The 12,142-nt window shown below is 45.3% G+C and overlaps 1 pseudogene; it reads left to right on the top strand.

The window, feature by feature from the left end:
• The first annotated feature begins 316 nt into the window (after positions 1-316).
• On the top strand, positions 317-11,283 carry LOC101595176 (annotated as a pseudogene).
• The last annotated feature ends 859 nt before the right edge of the window (positions 11,284-12,142 follow it).

Below are 12,142 nucleotides of genomic sequence, written 5' to 3'. Positions count from 1 at the left end.
GAACATTCTCTAAAATAGACCATATATTAGGACACAAAGCAAATCTTAACAAATATAGGAAAATTGAAATAATTCCTTGCATTCTGTCTGACCACAATGGAATCAAACTACAAATCAATAGCAAGAAAAGCTATAGAGCATACCCAAAATCATGGAGTTTAAGAAAATAGGGGGGAGTCAGGACAGCAACGGGTGGCTTCCCTTCCACCGGGTTCGGAGCCTGGGCTCCTTCATTCCTCTCTACCCACCCGGGGATTCATCATGCTTCCATGTACTCTAGGTTGTGTACTACGGATGGAAACTATTTAAGTTTATAATGTCAAAAAGTTATCTTATACCAAAGGTATCTTCTACAAAGGTAAGAGAGTAGGTAGATCCATCATTTGATGATTTTTCAGAGACTTTAGCCATCTCTACTGTTACTGCCTCATCTTTAGCATGAACTTGCTGTACATAAAAGGAAAATTGAAGAAGTTGAGGTCTGGTTAAAGGCTTAAGCTTTAAGAAGCAAGCCAAAGCAGCGTGGATCTGTTTTATTAATAACAGGCCCTCCTAGATGTGGAACAACAACTACTATCAAAATACTGTCGAAGGAGCATGGAATTCAAGTACAAGAATGGATTAACCCAGTTTTATCAGAATTCCAAAAGGATGAGTTCAAGGAGATCATTTACTTTGAATCAAACTTCCATATGTTTTCATATCAATCTCAGATAGCAGGCTTCAAAGAGTTTCTACTAAGAGCAACAAAGTATAGCAAACTACAAATGCTTGGAGATGATCTGACAGTTTACAAAAAGATCATTCTGGTTGAAGATTTACCTAACCAAGTTTATTAAGAATCTCATACTTTGTATGACATTCTAAGTATGTGCAAGTTGGCCATTGTCCTCTTATATTTATCACTTCTGACAGTGTAAATGGAGATAGTAATCAGAGGCTACTGTCTCCCAAAAGAATTCAGGAAGAGTGTTCTATTTCAACCATTAGTTTCAACCCTGTGGCGCCAACAATTATGATGAAATATCTTAATCAAATAGTGACTATTGAAGCTAGTAAGAATGGAGGAAGAATCACTATCCCTGAGAAAACTTCTCTACATTTAACTCTGCCAAGGATGATCCGGTGATATTAGAAATGCAATAAACGGCCTCCAGTTTTTTTCTTCAAAAGGAGAGAGAAATTTGTGACCAAGAAAGAAAGGAGTGTCATTAAAATCAGATCCTGCACTGTCAAAATCTGAAGAAACAAGCCTGATGTTTTTGAAAATCAAGAGGTCCAAGCTATTGATGGCAAAAAATACTTCTCTCTTTCTGTTCAGAGCTTTGGGGAAAATTCTGTATTGTAAAAGAGCACCTTTAGCAGAATTAAGTCACCTCGGTTGCCATCTCACTTAATAGAGCATGAACGGGATCCATTACTCGTTTTACCTGAGGAAACAGTACAAATGGCACATGTGCAGGGAGTATTTTAATTTATATCTATCTATGTAGAGTTCTTCATGGAAGTGGATGATCTTGTGAGAGCCAGCGAATTTCTAACTTTTACAGATATACTCAATAGTGACTGGAATACATGCTCTTTACTCAGGGAATATAGTACATCTGTAGCTATAAGAGGTATGATACATTCCAACAAAGACTAAGGATTTGCTCATTGTCAAGGAGGAGGATCAAGTTTTTGACCCTTGCATAAACCTCAGTGATTTCTAATAAACAAAAAGTATTGAGGGTTGGAGAGATGGCTTAGTAGTTAAGTGCTTGCCTGGGAAGCATAAGGACCCCGGTTTGAGGCTCAATTCCCCAAGTCCAACATAAGCCAGATGCACAAGGGGGAACATGCTTCTGGAGTTCATTTGCAGTGGCTGGAGGCCCTGGTGTGCCCATCCTTTCTCTATCTATCTGCCTCTCTCACTGTCTCTCCCTCTCTCTGTTGCTCTCAAATAAATAAATAAAAATAAACCAAAAAAGTTTTTTTAAGTATGGAGAAAATTGGCTGCAAAGGCACTTTTTTCTGACTTCTGCCTCCCAGCTTTTTGTCTGCAGACTCAGCTGTTGCCATATCTTTTTTTTTTTTTTAATTTAATTTATTAGTTTTCATTTCAGTGAATACAGGCAGTTTGGTACCATTATTTAGGCTCATCTGTGATCTACCCCCTCCCATTAGACCCTCCTTGTTAATGAAAATGGGTCGTGCATTGTGGAAATAGCCCCCAGTTATTAGTATGATAAATGTCTCTGCAAATCATGACCCAACATGTAACTCTGACATTCTTTCCGCCCCCTCTTCCGCAAGATTTCCCTGAGCCATGTTGGGTTCATTTTTGGTCTGCTTCAGTGCTGAGGTGTTGGGGACCTCTGAGGCTTTGGCTCTCTGATTTGGTAGGAGTTGATTTTTCTCTGCATTGATCTCCTTCCCCTTTGTGCTGGTATCCAGTTCACAGGAAAACATCACCCTTGCTTATTTCACCAGTTGTCCTTAGTTTCAGTTGGGCCCCTTTTGAGGTATGTTGGGGCAGCTCTCTTCTTAGGATCTGCATCTATCTGGAAAAGAGAAGCAGATTCTCCAATGGAGAGTAAGTTAGCACCCGGAAAATTGAGATAACACTTACTTTTTTGATAGACAGTTTGATAGGTGTAGGCCCTCTTATACCCCGTGATTGATGGTAGCTTGATATTGTAGAGTGGGCTTGTGTTTGGGTATGGTTCTGACTTGTTTCCCAGCTCCAGCTAAGGGTCTAGTACCACTGAGTGGATCAGTTAGCCAAATCAAGAGCAATTGACTCCTCACCATGGCTGTGTACCACTATTGCACTTGTGTGGGCATCACATCCGGTTATTTGTTGCTAATTAGGTTAAACAATGTGTTGCTTGGACAGATCTTGGTCATTTCCCCCAGTCGCCTATGTAGCGCCTTCTGGCACTAGACATGCTGACTGTCTGGGGACTGACTCTCTCCTGGCTTCCAGCCATGTCATTCCATTTTACACGTCAGCTGCATATGGAGTCTTCAGCAATAGGGTCTTATCACTGGCCTTTGGTGGGTCATCAAGTACTCTGACAGAAGTCTGTCATTATTTTGGGAAACCTTGTAGGTTTCTCTGATCAAAAGCTCATTGTGGATGGTAGGCCCAAGCTGGAAGTGGGGGTTACAGGTCAGTGTCCACTAAGAAATTGAGGAAAAAGATAACTAATATACAAGAGTTAGAGAGGAGAGAGATAGAGGGGAGAGGGGGAGAGGGAGGGAGGGAAGATGTAGGAGATTTAGGTCAGTCTTGATCCTACCCTCTCCAGTGTCTTGTGGTTCAGGTGTTTCCTGTAAGGGTCTAGTGAAGGTTCAGCCATTTGGTCTGTCTTTTAGGAAGTAGAATTTGATGGTACCATTGCCGTTTGGGTCCAGATTACTGTTTTCCACTCTTTGATTCCCTCCCCGCCCTCCCATCCATCTTATTGTCTAGTCCATGAGGTGCTTGCTGGGTATGTAAGGCATCTTGGGCAGATTCAGTTTAGGTGTGGCAGATGAGTGAGACTATGTGTCGATTTTTTTTTCTGTGATTGGGTAAGTTCGCTGAGAATGATCTGTTCCAGGTTCAACCATTTTTCCTCAAATTTCTTTATGTCGTTTTTTCTTACTGCTGTATAGAATTCCATTGTGTAGATATACCACATCTTTGTTATCCATTCTTCTAATGATGGACATCTGGGTTGATTCCAGCTTTTAGCTATTACGAATTGAGCTGCTACAAACATGGTTGAGCAAATGTCTCTGGCTTTTGGTTTGAAGGTTTTAGGGTACATGCCCAGTAATGGTATAACTGGGTCTGTTGGTATTTCTATAGTCAGCTTTTTCAGGAGTCTCCATATTGCTTTCCAAAGTGGTTGTACCATCCTGCATTCCCACCAACAGTGAATGAGTGTCCCTGCTTCTCCACATCCTTGCCAGCATTTATTTTCATTTGACCTTTTGATGTTGGCCATCCTTATTGGGGTAAGGTGGAATCTCATCGTTGTTTTAATTTGCATTTCTCTGATGATTAGGGATGATGAACATTTTCTTAGGTGTGTGTTTGCCATTTGTATTTCTTCCTCTGTGAATTGCCTGTTTAACTCTGTGCCCCATTTTGTGAGTGGGGTATTTGTCTTCTTATTGTTTAGACTTTTGAGTTCTTTGTAAATTCTAGAGATAAGGCCTCTATCAGTTGGATAACCTACAAATATTTTCTCCCATTCTGTGGGTATTCTATTGGCTTTGCTTATTCTATGCTTGTCTGTAAAGAAACTCTTCAGCTTCATATGATCCCAATGATTGAGTGACTGTTTAAGAACTTGAGCCACTGGGGTTTTATTCAGGAAGTCTTTTTCCATTCCTATATCATGGAAGGTACTTACTAAATTTTCTTCCAGTAGTTTTCAAGTTTCTGGTCTTATGTTGAGGTCTTTGATCCATTTGGATTTGAGTGTTGTGCATGGTGAAATGTGTGGATCAAGTTTTAGTTTCCTGCATGTGGTTATCCAGTTTGTCCAGCACCATTTGTTGAAGATGCTATCTTTTTTCCAGTCTATATTGTTTGGGTCTTTGTTGAATATCAAGTAGCTATAGTTGCTTGGCCCAAAATCTGGGTCCTCAAGTCTATTCCATTGGTCTATACTCCTGTTTTTATGCCAGTACCATGCTGTTTTTATTAATATGGCTTTGTAGTGTAACTTTATATCGGGTATGGTGATGCCACCAGAGGTATTTCTTTTGCTGAGGATATGTTTGGATATGCGAGGCCTTCTGCCTTTCCATATGAAATTTGAGATCATTTTTTCTATGTCTGTGAAGAACACTGTAGTAATTTTAATTGGAATTGCGTTAAATCTATATATTGCCTTTGGTAAGATTGTCATCTTCACAATGTTAATTCTGCCTATCCAGGAGCATGGGAGGTCTTTCCATCGTTTCAAGTCCTCCTCAATTTCTTTTTTGAGAGTTTTTATATTTTTGTTGCATAGATCTTTTACTTCCTTGGTTAACGTTATTCCAAGGTATTTTATTTTTTTTGTTGCTATTGAAAATGGGACTATGTCCTTTATTTCTTTTTCTGTGTCTTTGTCATTTGCATACAGAAATGCTTCCAATTTTTGTGCATTGATTTTGTATCCTGCTACTTTTCTATAGGAGTTAATCACCTTCAGGAGTTTTGGGATGGAGTCTCTCGGGTCTCTTACATATACAATCATGTCATCGGCGAATAGCGCTAACTTCTTCCTTTCCAAATTGTATCCCTTTTATTTCCTTCTCCTGCCTTATTGCTTGGGCTAGGACTTCCAGAACTATATTGAAAAGCAGAGGTGAGAGAGGACATCCCTGTCTTGTTCCTGATCTCAATGGGAATTCCTCCAGTCTCTCTCCATTAAGTATTATTTGGGCCTTTGGAGCTTTGTATATTGCCTTCATTATATTAAGATGTGAACCAGCCATGCCGATTCTCTCCAATGTTTTGATAATGAAGTGATGTTGTATCTTGTCGAAGGCCTTTTCTGCATCTATCGAAATGATCATGTGATTTTTATGTTTAAGCTTGTTTATGTGGTGTATTACATTGACAGATTTTCATATGTTGAACCACCCTTGTGTTCCTGGGATAAATCCCATTTGGTCAAGGTGGATAATGCTTTTGATGTGTTGTTGGATTCGGTTTGCGAGAATTTTGTTGAGGATCTTTGCGTCTATGTTCATTAGGGAAATAGGCCGATAGTTTTCTTTTCTTGTGGCATCTCTGCCTGGTTTTGGGATTAGGGTGATACTAGCTTCATAGAAGGAGTTGGGTAGTTTTCCCTGTTCTTCAATTGTGTGGCACAGTATTAGGAAGATTGGTTTGAGTTCTTCCATGAAGGTTTGATAAAATTCGGCTGGGAATCCATCTGGTCCTGGACTCTTCTTTTTTGGGAGGTTTTTTATTACTTTTTCAATCTCCATGAGCGTGATGGGTTCATTGTGGTGGTTGATCTGCTCTGAGTTTAGCTTTGGTAGATGATATGCATCCAGGAATTTATCCATCTCCTCCACATTTTCCAGTTTTGTGGAGTAGAGGTTTTTGAAATAAGTCCTGATGATTCTGCCGATTTCACTGATGTCTGTTGTGATCTCTCCTTTTTCATTTTGAATTTTGTTAATTTGGAGTCTTTCTTTTTTTTTGCTTGATCAAATTGGCCAGAGGTTTGTCAATCTTGTTTATTTTTTCAAAGAACCAGCTCTTTGTTTTGTCAATTGCCTTAATTGTTTCCTTGGTTTCCAATTCATTAATTTCTGCTGATTTTAATTATTTCTTTCCTTCTGGAGCTCTTTGGGTTGGATTTTTCTTGTTTTTCCAATGCCTTTAGGTGGATGGTTAGGCTATTGATTTGGGATCTTTCTGTCTTTTTTATGAAGGCATTGAGTGCTATGAATTTTCCCCTGAGGACTGCCTTCATTGTGTCCCACAAGTTTTGGTATGATGTGTTCTCATTGTCATTCAATTCCTGGAATTTTGCAATTTCATTTTTTATTTCGTCCACTATCCATTTATTGTTTAAGAGTGTGCTATTCAGTTTCCAGTTGCCGTTGGGGCTCTTGTTGGTTTTTTTGTTGTTGATTTCTAGGACTATAGCATTACGATCTGATATCATGCAGGGAATTATGTCGATTTTCCTAAATATGTGGAGGCTATCTTTGTGACTCAGTATGTGGTCTATTTTAGAGAATGTTCCATGGGCTGCTGAGAAGAATGTGTAGTCTGTGGATTTGGGATGGAAAGTTCTTTAGATGTCTGTTAGGTCTAAGTGCTCTATGGTTTTGTTGAGCTCTCTTACTTCCCTGTTGAGCTTCTGTTTGGATGATCTGTCTATTACTGATAATGGTGTGTTAAAGTCCCCAGCTATGATGGTGTTGGTGGTTATTTCTGTTTTATTGTCAAGTAGGTTTTGTTTTATGAACTGTGGTGCCCCTGTGTTTGGTGCATACAGATTTATGATTGTAATATCCTCTTGATGGATTGTTCCCTTTACAAGTAGGAAGTAGCCTTCTTTGTCTTTTTTGATTGTTTTTGGTTTGAAGTCAACTTTATCTGATATTAATATAGCTACACCTGCTTGTTTCTTATTCCCATTTGCTTGGAATATTGTTTTCCACCCTTTCACCCTGAGGAGGTTTCTGTCTTTAGTGGTAAGGTGGGTTTCTTGAAGGCAGCAGATTGAGGGGTCTAATTTTTTGATCCACCCTGTTAGCCTGTGTCTCTTGATGGGTGAATTAAGGCCATTAATGTTTAGGGTGATGACTGTGAGATTTGATTTGATCCCTGTCATGTTGTGGTGGTAGAGGTGTGTTGGCATTTTCATGGGATTTAATTTTTTTTTTTTTTTCTATCTACTCTGGGTTTGGTTGCTGTGATCTTCTTCTTGTAGGCATTTGTGTTTGGTTATTTGTTTCTTCTCTGTGGAGAATTTCCTGGAGTACTTCCTGTAGGTTTGCTTTTGTGTTCATATAATTGTAAAGCTGAGTTTTGTCATGGAAAGTTTTCCTTTCACCATCTATTATAAGGGAGACTTTTGCTGGGTAGAGCAGTTTGGGTTGAAAGCCATAGTTTCTTAGAGTTTGGAGGGTCTCATTCCAGGCCCTTCTAGCTTTCAGGGTTTCCATTGAGAAGTCTGAAGTAATTCTGATGGGGTTTCCTTTGAAAGTGGTGTGCTGTTTTTCCCTAGCTCCTTTTAGGATTTTTTCCTTGGTGTCAATGTTTAGAGTCTTAATGATAATATGCCTTGGGGAGTTTCTCCTTTGGTCTAGTCGGTTAGGAGTTCTGTTTGCTTCTTGAATCTTGATGGGCCTTTCTTTTAAGAGACGGGGGAAGTTTTCTTCAATTATTGTGTTAAATAAGTTCTCCATGCCTTTGGTCTGAAATTCTTCTCCTTCTGGTATTCCAATGATTCTGATATTAGGACATTTAAGTGTATCCCACAATTCTCTCATGTTCTGTTCACAGAAACTTTTGAACTTACTGAAATTTTTGGATTCTCGAACTGTTTCTTCCATCCTGTCTTCCAGATCAGAATTTCTATCTTCCACTTCGCTGACTCTATTCTTGAGAGCCTCTAGTGAGTTTTGGACTTGTTCAATTAAGTTTGCATTTTCTACTACTTTCCTATGTATCACTTCCATCACTTTGTCCAGCTCCCTTTTTGTCTCATTTTCTGATTTTTTTTGCTGATTCTTGGAAATCATCCTTGCATTTCTTTATGTTTTCATTTAGTGTGGCCAGCTGATTTTTAAGGTCCTCTTTTTTTTCACTCTCCCTCAACTCTCTTAGCTCTCTTTGAATTCCTTCCAGTGTCTTATCATATTGCTCTAGCTTAGTGATGGTAGCATCCATACGATTATCTATCCTTTGTAGCTTTCCTGTCAGTTCTAGCAGTAGTTTGGTCAGGGTTGCATTGTTCATTGCTTCCACTTGATGTTCTGATCCTAAACATTCTTCTATGTTTTGGTTAGTTGTGATCCTTGTTGGACTGGGTGATCTGTCTGGATTTTCTTCCATTTTATTTTTCGTGTTATTTCTTTTGCGCTGTGGTCTACCCATGTCAGTGTATGGGCAGGTAGGTGGGTGGAGCAGCCTGGGATCTAGCTTAATGCGAATCCAAGGCAGCCTGGGGAAGTTGTAAGCAGCCTGGGTTTTTGCTCAGTCTTGCTAAAGCCGCCTACCTATAGCCTGGCAGGGGCACCAAAGTTGCCTGAATTCTCACCCAGTAATGCACCTAAGCTGCCTGCCTTTGAGCTTGAAAGGGGACTGAGTTAGCAAGCCCTGAAGGTGCCTAGATTCTGGCTGGGTACAGTGGGGTCTGTAAACAGTCTGTGCTCTTCCGCCTCAGGGGAGTGGGGGCTGGGTGACGATGTACAGGTAGGGGATGGCAGCTGCGCTGGCACTAGTGACTCAGTGTGGACTTATATGGCTCTTGCTGTGGGGTGGGCCCACTGCACGTGCAATTGTAGTGCAGAGGCAGATGATGTGGGTACGTAATCAGGACACAGCAGAAGCTGACCGGGGTCAAGTGATGTGAGCACAGCAGCAGGGGATCTGGCAGCCACCTATTCACGGCAGGGGTGGCCCCCACAGGCCTGCGAACCGAGCACCACGTGGCTGGTCTACTCGCAGGATCAGAGAACAAGGGCGAGGTAGGAGGTCTCAGCTTCAGTGCAGCAGGCTGGCAGGCGTGACTGGTGGGTGCCCGATCACAGCACAGCCACGCGAGATGTGCAGAGGGTGTGTGGGCGGGTGGGCAGAAGGGGGCGCGGGGTGCGATGGTGTGTATGGAGCGAGTGGGGCATGCGGCGGGAAGGGGGTCGGGGTGCGCCGGGGCACTAGGCAATCAGGGTGGGGTGTGCGGGAGGTGGCAGGGCTCAGGGGGCGCAGGGTGGGGTGCCCTGGAGGGGCGGGGGCGTGGGGCGCTCTGATCAGTTAGGGGGCAAGGGGTGCGCTGTTGGTGCGGGGGGGTGCGCATGCAGGGGGGGTGTGCGGGGCGCGGCAGGGTGCAGGGGACCTGGGTGACGCGAGGGGGTGCGCAGGGGGGCGCGGAGGAGCTTGCGGGAGGCACAGGGGGCTAGGGGCACAGGGCACGTGGGGGGTGCGCAGGGTGCGTGTGGGGGGAGGGGGTGCGGGGCACACCGGGGTGTGGGTTGCCAAGGGACACCGCAGGGTGCTCTGGATGCGCGGGGGGGGGGTTTGAGGGGGTCGCGTGGGGCGCGGGACGTGGAGGGGGGGCGAGGTAGAGGCACTCTGGGGCGCAGGACGCGTGGGGGTGGGGCACAGGGGGCACGGGGCACGCCTGGGCACGCAGGGGCGCCCGGGCCGCCTGCGGTGGGGGACAAGGGGACTGCGGGGTTGGGGGCGGGAGGTGCCGGGGCGGGGCGCAGGGGGGGCAGGGAGTGCTTCAGGGCGCACCGGGCTCAGGGCACGGATGCTCCGGGGCGCGTGGGGGTGGGGGTGCAGAGCGAGTGGGGAGGGTGGACGGCTGGGGGGGGGCTGACGCGGCGGGGTGCTCTGGACTCTGGGGAGAGGGGCGGGTCGTGCGGGGGAGGGGGTCAAGGGGGTCAAGGGTCTTGCAGGGGTTGTGGAGCAGCTGAGGTAAGATGGAGCGCGGGACGCTGGGGGACGCTGCAGGACACCGCGGGGCACTCTGGACGTGGGGCGCACGGGGGGCGGGGGGCTCGAGGAGCGCGGGGGGGGGGCGCGGGGGTCTGGGGCACGCGGGGGACACGGGGCACACCTGGGCGCCCGGGGCACGGGATGCTCAGGGGCGCCTGTCGTGAGTGGGTAGGGAGCGTTGGGCGTGGGGGGGGGGCTCGAGGCGCGTAGGGGTGGGGCGCGGGGGTCTCGGGGCGCATGGGTGCGGGGCACACCTGGGCGTCCGGGGCGTGGGGCGCTTGGGGCGCGCCTGCTGAGTGTGGATAGGGAGCGTGGGTTGCGCGGGGGGGGGGGGGGGGGGGGCGCGGGGGGGGTGGGCGGGGCGGGGGGGGTCTCGAGGCACGCGGGGGGGGGGCGCGGGGGGGTCTGGGGCTTGGGGGGGGGTGTGGGGGCGCGGGAAGCTTAGGTTCACTCCGGCTGCGCCTCTGCGTGTGGATAGGGAGCGTGGGGCGCGCTGTGGGGGAGGGGCGCGCTTGGGGGGTGCGGGGTTGCGCGGGTGTGGGGCGCAGGGGTTGTGGGCCGCGTGGGGCTTGGTGTGCACGGGGCGCCGGGAGCCCAATGCGGCGATTTGCAGCTGGCGGGGTGGCGGGGCGTGGGTTGCGGGGGTGTGTGCCTCCCTCTTTTACCCCGATCTGTGCCCTCCCTCTTCAAAAAGTTCCTAATTTCCCTTGAATACTTACCTTTTTTTCCCCTTGTTTGTAGTGCAGCTAGGCGGTCGCCATCTTGACCGGCCTGTTGCCATATCTTGCTCTGCTGACCATTCTGATGCGAAATAAAGCTCAGGTTCCTTTTATTCAAGATCTTGGAAGATTTCCTTTGGAAGATTGAAAATGGAAGCCCTGGATGACAGGGACCATGGAATGATAGACCCTGACCGTGGAGATGAAGGCCAGCTTAACAGAAGAGAGCCTGCAGAGGAAACCCAGTATGAACCCACTCAACCTACTGACCCCGAAACCTGGTTCCTTCCGTTGATTCAGAATAGTGGGAGTGACCTGCCTGCCAGCCAGCCTCAGCCTTTTTCCTCCTAAGAGGACGTGGAAGAAGAAGACATGATAATAGAGGACCATAACAGTGGTGAGACATAGACTGCGGCTAGATTGCTACTTAGCAAATTCATTTCGATTTTATTCAGTGGTACTTGAACAGTTTGTGTGCTTCCTGGTTAATCACAAACAACATTTTTTTTTTTTTTAAAGATAAAGTCTCATTGTAGCCCAGGCTGACCTGGAGTTCACTCTGTTTTCTCAGGGTGGCCTCAAATTCATGGTTATTCTCCTACCTCTGCCTCCCAAGTGCTGTGATTAAAGGCGTGCACCACCACACCCAGCCACAAACAACATTGTTTTGTTATTTTTTTATTTTAAATTTTTATTAACAACTTCCATAATTATAAAAAATATCCCATGGTAATACCCTACCTCTCCCACAAACAACTTTTTTAATTCTTCAGTTTTATTAGTATTTATCACAGTCTCTTCTGTCCTGGAGTAAATAGATCAAGTCTGTAAGTACTTAGTGTTTTTTCTAGTATTTATTTAGTCTTGTGAATGGTTTAGGCATGAGAGAAGGAGGTCACTACATGTGAAATATGTTTGAACATTATGCTAAATACCAGAAAATGTGAAGAAATAATCCAGAATATAAAAAAATTATGAGGTGTTATAAATGTGATTATAAAATAGGATGCAATTATGAGTGTAAAAAAAAAGAAAATGGGGCTGGAGAGATGGCTTAGCAGTTAAGGTATTTGCCTGCAAAGCCAAAGGACCCAGGTTTGATTCCTTAGGACCCACGTTAGCCAGATGCACAAGGTGGCACATATGTCCGGAGTTTGCAGTGGCTGGAGGCCCTAGCGCACCCATTCTCTCTCTTTCTCTCTGTCAAATAAATTGAAAAAAAAAAAAGAAATTAGGGGGCTGGAGAGATGGCTTAGTGGTTAAGGAG

The sequence above is a fragment of the Jaculus jaculus genome, chromosome 9, assembly GCF_020740685.1.
Source record: "Jaculus jaculus isolate mJacJac1 chromosome 9, mJacJac1.mat.Y.cur, whole genome shotgun sequence".
NCBI lineage: Eukaryota > Metazoa > Chordata > Mammalia > Rodentia > Dipodidae > Jaculus > Jaculus jaculus.
This window is presented reverse-complemented; position numbering and strand designations above follow the sequence as displayed.